The 10402-nt window shown below is 40.8% G+C and overlaps 1 pseudogene; it reads left to right on the top strand.

Annotated features, from left to right (window-relative positions):
- Positions 1–8613: 8613 nt before the first annotated feature.
- On the top strand, positions 8614–9793 carry LOC109446652 (transmembrane protein 106C; annotated as a pseudogene).
- The last annotated feature ends 609 nt before the right edge of the window (positions 9794–10402 follow it).

The following is a 10402-nucleotide window of genomic DNA, read 5'->3' as shown; positions in this document are numbered from 1 at the left end:
CTATGTGCTTTAATATTCAGGAAAATAATACATAAAGTTCATCTGAAAATCCCCTGGATTCTCCCTTCTCAGGGTCATGCTGTATCAATGTGCTATCGTTTGCCCACCTTTCCACAAAAGATTCCACCAGGAGGGAGAATGGATAATGGATTGAAGCAAAATGTTTGTTCTATCAAATGTATGTGTAGCCACCCCCTGCTTTTTAAAAAACTTTCAACAGTTTAATTTATTTATTCCTTTCTATCATTTATGTTATTCTTGTCTTATATTTTCCTTCTCCACATGTTATAATTTCTTTAGGAAATAATTTTCGGTGTGGCTTTAGTAAATATTCTTTTTCGTAAATTTATTTTTAATCATAGTTGACATATAATGTTATATTAGTGTCAAGTGTACCACATGATTTGACATTCATATACCTTACAAAGTGATCACCACAATAAGTCTAGTCACCATCTGTCACCATACATAGTTATTATCATATTATTGACTCCATTCCCCATGCTGTGTATTACATCCTCATGACTTGTTTTATAAAGATGTGGAGCCATTTTAGTAACAACTCTTAGGCCAGGTAAACATGCACGAAGAATCCCACACCAGCTGTGGAGATCACTGTCTCCTCATCAGGGTGAAACAATGCCTGCCCACCTGTCACCCAGGTATTGTGAAGACAGCGTGTATGGGAGCATTTTCAAAAAGGTGAAGTGTTATGTGAGTGGTGGTGTTCCATTTCTCTTCCTGGTTCTCTCCACCCCACACGTGATGAATTATTTTATTGTGATGATGCTGTTGTCCACATTTTCTCTTTGTAATGATGAAATGGTTTCTTCTTTTCTCTTCCTCATCCTTCTTGGTCTCCTCTTTCATCCTCACCTCTTCCCATCACTCAGGTATGGTTGATCTTAAATAATTATAACAACAGAGCCGCAGTGCACAAGCCCATGGGTCATTTCTCTCTTTTTTTCTCTTTCTCTGACTCCTCTACCATCTCCATTTTTGTTAGTCCCGTCACTAGGGACTGTCCCTTGGGTAAGGGTTGGCAATCATGGGCCCCTGATCCTTCCAGTGAGTTTATCTTCACTGGGAAAATCCCAAATCTCAACTCGTAACTCGGGTGGCCTACTTATGTCCTCATAGTGTTCACACACGACTGGAGAAAGAAAGTCTCTGTCACCAGAAAGGACCAATTCTCAGTGTAAGAATTGGTCCTCTTGGCGGAGTCCGTGGTCATGTGGATATTTCTTTGCTGTTCCCTCTGGCTGCCATTCAGTTAGTTTCCAGATACCCCTGTATTCATCTAGGGACATTCCCTGCCCCTTGGCCCCCTTCCTTCTTGCTTTTTGACCCCTTACCCCATGGCTTCTGTCCCCATGAGCAACTGTCTTTCTCAGGGAGAAACACTTGTAAGACAAACACCCTTTTTACAGTAGCAGCAGAACATAGTCTGGGTGCAGTAGTGTGCTAAAATCACAATACTTCTTTCCCACGAGAAGGACAAAGAGGAGGGAGGCCACAGAAGTCCCCATCCAGGCCCCTTGGTGACAAGTGATGAGGTGCAGACTGATGGAAGAGAGCCCCGCCTGGGGTGTCATGCCCCATCTCCCCAATGTTGTCCACAGCTCCGTCACCATCCCACACAGACGACTTGACATGTCCATGTCATCTCTGATGGCCATTTGGGGCCCTCAGCTCTTCTGTCTCCCTTCCTTAGCCAACATCTCCCCATCTGACTCACTTGGTCACAGAGGCCTGTCTCAGTTTCCTCCCAGGACTCATCTTTGGCTGGGAGTCCTGCACACAGAGGCATCTTCCCAAACGCTACAGTCTCCTGGCATTCTCCTGTTCCAGAGAAATCGCCCCCAGCCTGCTGGGGGCCTACAGGTCATGCCAGCTCCAAGGCCTCATTTCCCACTGCTCTGCTCCTCTGAGCTTTCAGGTCATCTGAAGAGGCACTCAGTTCCCTGCGCACAGTCCACCTTTTCCCCCTCCAGAACCTTCTCCAAGGGGACTAACCCGTTTCCAGTTTTACAAACCACAGGTTGATGACTGACTTCTAACTCAGGCCCAGGACTCTTTCAAATCCCAGACTTACAGCAAAAGTCAGCGATGAGGGCCCGCTGGCCAGCTCTGAGCCTCCAGGATTAGGGTCTGTTGGTTTGCTTCAACTTTGAATTCATTTTTAAGATTCATACACTGAGAGCTCTCCTACTAAACATCTAGATTTCTGACTTCACTTCAAAAGTCAATAGATCCTTCAAATATATGGTGATGGAAGGAGAACTGACTCTGGGTGGTGAACACACAATGTGATATGTAGATGATGTAAGAATTGTACGCCTGAAATCTATGTAACTTTACTAACAATTGTCACCCCAATAAACTTTAATTAAAAAAAAAAAGGTCAACGGATCTTGAAACTTTGTCCCACCTTTGGTGCAGCAACAATGGCAGGAGTGGATGGCATTAGACCCTTTCACAGAAGTGTAGACTGGAGTTTTTCACAGGCCCCACCACTCCACACTCTCCCTGACAAAGACGCAGAACTAGTCCCACTTACTGAGCATCCTGTCTGGTCTTGTAGAAATTAAGTCTGTCTCTTCTGTTCTAGGCCCTTCCCTTTTAGGACCCACTTTCCACAAAGCCCCTTAGCTGGCTGTTCTTTCCCTTTGCACACCTAGGAGCTCATTGCCTCACTGAATTGTTTTGTCCTTGAAAATTTGTTGTTTTGCACGTGTTTTTTGGCTGTGTCAGATGTGTCTGTTCTGTTTATCTTTTTAGACCGACAGTTCTTAATTTTTCAGGATTCTCCTTCGGAATGCGAGAAAAGCTATGGTGTCCCCCCCACCAAACAAATGCACCCATGCGCAACATTTTATCTGCAATTCAGGAGATTTAGGCACCCCCATGTGCTAAGTGATTTCTAGTTGGCCACGTTAGGAATTGTTGAGTTAAGGCAAAGACTATCTTTCCCATGAAACATAGCATCAATTCTATGGGCCTCTGCTATGCACTGTGCTCATCAAATGCCACCAAGCGTTGCTCGACTGGTGGACAGCAAGACTGTTTATTAAAATAGTCATTTAAGCTGCCTCTGACCAGTCTTGGGATGTTTGCGTTAGTTCTTGGTACCCTCGAGTCACCCAAGAAACACAATGCAGCTGGGTATGGACTCACAGATTCAGGCATCACAGCTGTCCTTGCATTTGACACATAGCACAACCTTCACCTTGTTATGAAAAGAGCACAAATCCAATTAAGAAAGCTTTTCCCAAAGAAATAGCCTTGGTTCCCCTCCTCCCCCTGCTCCCCCAGCTCTCTCCACCCCTTTTTGTTCTGGAATAAGGCTGCACTGATAGGAACATGGATACATTAATTACAGTCTGGAATGTTATTCGTGGCTAAGAAAAAACACTAAATCTACACATACAATGTTTGACATTTGAATATAAACATTGCCCTTACGTTGTTGTTTTTTAAACCCAAGTCATTCAGTTCACGCAGACATATGTATAATTCTTTTAAATGCTGTGGATTTAAAATCACAAAGGTAACAGTATGTGGGGTGTTTTAGGCAGCCAGAAACAAGGAGATGCAGGGATGAGATTAGCATCTCTTCAGTTCCTTGCATGTGCGATACTATTTTGGTGTAGCTCCAATTCCTGATAACACAGAAGCACTGTTGTGGCTGGATTCCCTGAAATGGAAGGACATTGGCAAGCCTGAGTTTAAAACCAGTGCAGGCAGCTTTTCTGGGAATGTGCTCGAAGGTCACTTTTTAGAAACATGACTGTCCACCGCCAGTTTCATGGTTTCTGTATTATCTCAACCAGGGCCTTTGTTCTGTTGGTTTGGATTAATGTGGGTTGTTGCAGTTCTCCACAGGGATTGAATGAATAAGTAAAGAAATCAGAGGTAGTGTCTGGCATGACTCAAAGGATGATGAGAGGAAATGTATCCAAAAGAAATCTTTAGGAAAGCAATTTCCAAAATACCCTTAAGTGCAAAATGTGTAGACAGTGAAAAGATTTTGATGACAACCTTAATTTTCAGACTGAATCCTTATTCGAACTAACGTCCTAATCTGAACTTCCACCTCTTTCCTTGACATTTTTCTTAAGAAGTGAATTTCTTCTTTGATGACTAGTGAATTCAATTCAGTATTTACTGAGTTTCTATACGGGCAGGGTGTAGGGCACACAATCAAAAGTATATCCAAATTTGCCCACCTCGCAGAGTAGAGCTAAAATGCCCATCCCCTTCTCTTGCCAACCTCCTTCCTACCAACACACACAAAGATTTTTTGGGAAAAGTGATCTTCCCTCCCTGTTGGGGACTGCTGTGAGGGTTCTAACAGCACCAGGGTATCACATTTGACCATGGTCCTTTGCCCCCCAGTGATCTCAGGATCATTCTTCTCTACATTTCTGAAGCCCCTACCAAAGGCCAGCAGGTATCAGTGTTTGCCGGGAATCTAACAAGAGTTTCCAGGCTGATCGCTGGGTCTAATCTAACTCTCTTCATCTGTCCTTACGTAGTTCATTTTCCATGCTTTATTTTCCACCTCACACATCAGTAATCAATGACCACATTGGCTCTTCCCGTGGAGTGGACAGGCTCTGTGAACTGATTTGCCTTTCCATCCTCTATTTTGACCAGTGAGAAGCCTGGCATGTACAAAGGAATTCATAGATTACTTCTTGATTGGATAACTGGTTACTCATCTACCCATGATTGGAAGGACACCCCTTTCTGGGCCAGCTGTAGACCAGACCTAGTGGTGTCTGAGCATGACAACCCCAGTGAACATTTATTGAGTCGAGCTGAACTTGATGGAATGTTGGAGCACAGACATTTGGACTAGAAAGCTAAGTAGGAGGAGGAAGTGTGAATGACAGCATCTAAATTAAAATCATTGTTGTGATAGCAGATCAGACCTTTTCACCTCTGGTACTGTTCTTTGGAAAATCACAAAATGTCCAAGGTATCATAAGCATTGAATATTTGGGCAAGGGGACTTTAACAAATACAATGGTGATTTCTATTTCTCTTGGTGGGAAGAGTGACCTGAAAACTAAAATGGGATAGACTCTGGAGCCCCCTGTGGGCATCCGGGCTCTGCAGGTAACGATTCATTCACGAAACCTGAGCTGAGGCACTTGAACGCTTCGTTTCTGGTTTTGCTCAATTGTCGCTTGGGGTGGTAAGAATATCTGCTCAATTTGATTCATTGTGTCAGTGTGATGAAGTAAAATACCCTTTTAAATCCCTGTGTAACAAGGCAGTGAATTGAAAATAAGAAAGATAGGAAAGAGAGTTCGGGACAAGACAGCTCAGTGAGTTCATGCTCTGATCCATCCTCTAGCTATGAACACAGAGCCATGACAGATAAGGGATAAAAATAGCACTCTAAAAAGTGACGTCTGGCTCAACAGAAGCAGAAGAAAAACTGCTAGAAGCCTCTGATCTGCTGGGCTCTTTGTCTAAAATCAGCAGGGAGTTTGGCTCCTGCTGGGTAAACCCAAGATGCAAACACACAGATGGCGACTGGCACTAAGCACATTGCTTGCAGTCAGGACGTGGAGTGGAAACCCGGAAAGAAAGAAACCATGGCTTCCCATTGCCTGGAGACCAAGATTTTAGAAGAATGAAAGTCTGGAAAAGTGGAGTTGGAGACCCAACTTCCAGTCAAAAACTGAACCTAGCCACATACTGGCCTTTTGATGGCATGGATGTCCCCAAGGTCACTACAGGACAGAAACCCCAAACTGCCATTATAAAATCTGGTCCACAATGGAATCCCAAAGTTCAGGTGGAAGCTGGTCAGGGAAGGGCTGGCTGGGTAGGTTGTGGGCAGGTGGGCAGAAAAGTGAGAAGACAAAAATAAAAACCCACTGAAAAATAAGCCTAACAATCAAAATTTTAAAACATGTGAAAAAAATATAACATTAGTGACAGTCAGAAATCCTTGACTCATTTTATGAAGCTAGAACACTCTAATACCAAAACACATGAGGACAGGACCAAAAAAAGCAAAATCACTAGTCAACATAATTCTGAAAACAGATACAAAGATACTAGATAAAATATTTGCGAACTACATTCAGTAATTCTAAAATAAACACTACATCATAATAAAGGTAGGTTTACTCCAGGAATACCAGGTTGGTTTGATACAATATAATAACAACAACAAAAAAATCAGTGGATGTAATTAATATACTAGTAGTGTTAATATTATTATGAAGAGGTTATGGTTAATTTTATGTGTCAACATGACTGGGCTACATGGTGACCAGTTATTTGTTCGAACATTATTCTGGGTGTTACTGTGAGGATGTTTTTGGGTGAGATTAACACTTAAATCTATAGACTAGTCAAGCAGATTGCTCTCCCCAATGTGGGTGAGTCTTACCCAATCAGTTGAAAAACTGAATTGAATCAAAGGCTGATTTTCCCCTGAGTAAGAGAGAATTCTCCTGCCTGACAATCTTCTGACTGGGACACGGGCTCTTCTTGGTTTTACAGCAGCCTGCTGGCCTGCAGACTCAAAATGGGACATAGACTCTGCAGATTTTGGACTTGCCAACCTCCGTAATCATGTGAGCCAATTCCTTAAACTAGATCTCTTCGTGGATACACACTATATATGTGTGTGTGTGTGTGTGTGTGTGTGTGTCCCTTTGTAGCAACTCATTCTCCCAACCCTAGCCGCTGGCAGCCACTGATCTGATTTCTGCCTACACAGTTCCATCTTTTCCAGAATGCCATATAATGGAATCATACAGTATGTAGCCTTTTATGTCTAGCTTCTTTAACTTAGCATAATAATTTGGAGATTCTTCCATGTTGTTTCGGGTATCAGTAGTTTGTTTCTTTATAATGTTGATTAGTGTTTAATTATGGGTGTACTAAAATTTACCTATCACTAGTTGATAGACATTAAGGTTGTTTCCACTTTAGAGGTCTTATAAATAAAGTTGCTATAAACATGCCCTTGCAGGTCTCTGTGTGGATCTATGTTTTCCTTTTTCTTGGATAAATACTGAGGAGAAGTAGTTGTATGTTCGTAAGAAACTTCCAAAGAGTGTTTCCAATTGGCTGTACCATTTTACATTCTTACCAGCAGTGTATGAAAGTTCTGGTTGCTCCCTGCCCTTGGCAACATTTGGTACGGTCAGTTTTAAATTTTTAGTCATTCTGGTAGGTGTGTATCCAGTTGTTGTTTTAGTTTAAATTTTTAGTCATTCTGGTAGGTGCTATCCAGTTGTGGTTTTACTTCAAATTTTCCAAAGGACTAATGATGATATCTTTTCATATATTCATTGGCCATCTGTATCTCTGGGTAGAAGTCTTTATCAGATAGCTATTTTGCAAATGTTTTCTCCCAGCGTGAGGTTTATCTTTCATTTTATTGACGGTGTCTTTCAAGCAGCATATTACGCAATCTAATTTATTAAATCTAGTTTATGATAAGGCATTTAAATCCTAGCTAAGAGTTTGTCTAATCCAAGATCACAAACATTTTTTCTATGTTTTTTTTTTTAAATAAGTTTTATAGTTTTAGGTTGTATATTTAGTGTATGATCCAATTTGAGTTGAATATTTTTTATAAAGGGTGAAAAGAAGGTTGAGGATTATGTTTTTGCATGGCAACATTCAATTGTTTCAGTGCCATTTGTTGAAAAGACTGAACTTTTTCCATTAATTACTTGGACTTAGACCATTACATCCACTTAAACTACTCTCTGAAATCAGACAGAAATAGAGAAATTTTCAGAATTTCAAAAATGAAGAACATTCACATTCGCTAAAACAAACTATTAATGGTTGTATTTTAGCCAGAAGAAAAGAGGACTGGAGGAAATGTGTGACATTCAAGATAAAATGGTAATGAAATTTATAAAGCATGCTAATAAATTTGATTACCTATTAAATTAATAAAATCATAATGATTAATTTAGGGGTCTTAAAAGGGGTAATATCAATTACATGGGTGAAAGTCCTATAGATAATCGAGGTTTTCTTTGGTCCTTGATGTGGTCAGGAAGAAGACAGAAATACTGAATAACTAGAAACTTTGTAGAAAAATTATTAAATTTACAGTTCATTAAGGATGCTAAAGATGTATAGGTAATTATGAAAAGAATAGAAAACATCTATAAGTTACAAAGCAACAAAATACATTTCCTTTTAAAATAAGTGAATAAGTTGGCTTTATCATATCAATGGAAAACAGGAGGGAAAAATACTTTAAGAAAAAAAGCTGTTAAATAGAAGTAAAAAAAAACCAATATGGTAGAAATAGATCCAACTATATCAATAATCACACTACCCTTAACAAAATATACACACACTGGGGTTACCACATTGAAAAACAATAAAATCTAATTATATGCTTCTTACAGGATACAGATCTAAAATAAAATCAAATCAAACAGTTGAAAATTAAGTAATGAAAAACATACTTAGCTAAGGCTAAACCACAGAAATCTAAGGCAGCAATATTAACATAAGAAAAAGTGAAAATTCAGGTGATAACAGGATAGATAGGTCACCACAATTTAATAAAAGGAAACAATCTGCCAGGAAGATATTAAAATTATGGGTTTGTATGTATCTAAATTCACAGATTCAAAAAATATAAAACAATGCTGGCAGATTTATAAGAAAGTGGGGTATGTACCTTAAGAGAAATAGAAATTAGATTTGGGGGAGAGGTTTAACACGGTTCTCTCAAAAAATGATTGACTCCCCCTTTCAAAAAAATAGTAAGCATAAAGAATACTTGAGTAACAGAATTAAAAAGCTTTATTGGGTAAATATATAGACAGAACCCTACAGCCAGCTAACAGAGAACATACATTCCTTGCAAGTGCCCATGGAACATTGTCAAAAATTGGCCATATACTAAGTCCCAACACATTTTTAAACATTAGTTTTATATAGACTGGGTTCTGTGAGCAAAATGCAATTAAGTTATAAATCGATGTGTGCATCTCTGAGGGTCAAACGGGTAGGACACGACACAAGTGGCACATCACAGCCATGGGGCCCCGACCTTCTAACTCTGCTTGTCCCCCTTTTCTGCAAAGAAAAGAAAGAAGACAATGGGGAGGATTTGCAGGCTGAGCAGGAGCAGGAAGAAGTCATTGCTTACTTCCCATATGTGGAGTTCACCAGGTGAGATAGCATTACAGTGTCACATGTCAAAGGACAGGCTACATTACAACAGCACAATAAACGGGGAGGTGGGCTTGACCCCACACAGTGATCAGAGACTGCGCCCTCAGAGAACAGAGCAGTATGTTCTCCTGTCCATCCTGCTCTTCTCCTGGCATCTGGTTTACTGGTTTTCTTCCTGTTTCTTCATTCAGTCTTTGTGGATGATGAGAGCATCAAGGTAGTAAAGGTCACATTTAATCAGCAGAATGCCTTTGCAATCCTTGCCATCATGGCCACCGGGAAAATCCGGAACTCCAACTTCTGCTCTGTGGGAGTGACCAGACTGTCTAGTCAGGTTCAGTACATGAACACGGTGGTTGGCACATAAGTGACAGCTAATGTCTCCTTCGTTCCACCTTGGAGTGAGCAGCTGGAGAGATTCCCTGGGAAGGCCGAGAGGGGAGGACCGTTTTCCTGTGTACTTCTTCTGCATAGTACCTGATATCCTGGAGCACACCAGAGTGGTCTGCATGGGAACTTCAGTGACGATTTCATGCATTGGCCACACGACCCAGAGCTTGAGACACATCACTGTGTGGAGTTTGGAGCAAATTCCATAGCTGTTTAGAAACTGTTCTCGGGTCTTCCATGGCAGCACCTGTCAGAAGAGAGAGCATTGCATCTGTTCCCAAGACCTGAGTTCATACCTACCCCAGGTGGCATAGACAGAGAAGAAATTGGTTTTCTTAACCCCCCAGCAAACATCCTCCTGCCACTTAGGAAGGTAACTCCTCTTTAAGCACCATTTATGTTTCTCAGAACCAGCAGAATTACTCCCCAATGTCTATCCTGTGCCCAGTAAATAGTAGATGTTCAGTAAAGCTTTGAACAATTTAATCCAGACCTTTTCAATTGTTCTTGAGGCATTATAAACGTAAATCATATCATGGTTCTCAGTTATCAAACCACAGAGTGACACCGAGATAGGATTGCTGGTGCAGCTGCAAAACTACTATTGGTGCCTCATCTGTGTAGAAGTCACAGCAGGAAGGGAACGTTTGAATAAACAAAAGAAGAAAGGACAGATCCATTAAATAAGAACATTTTTTCATCTGCTCAAAAACGTCTAGGATATTTTCTTTTTTCCCTATAGAAAGTTACATTGTTTTTATCAAGAGTCTACATGGGGCTTTATTAACCCTTCATCCATTGGCTGGAATGTAGATTAGGGATTTGA

Source organism: Rhinolophus sinicus, linkage group LG01 (genome assembly GCF_036562045.2).
Source record: "Rhinolophus sinicus isolate RSC01 linkage group LG01, ASM3656204v1, whole genome shotgun sequence".
Lineage (NCBI taxonomy): Eukaryota > Metazoa > Chordata > Mammalia > Chiroptera > Rhinolophidae > Rhinolophus > Rhinolophus sinicus.
The sequence above is the reverse complement of the archived record's forward strand: the minus strand, read 5'-3'. Positions and strand labels throughout refer to the sequence as shown.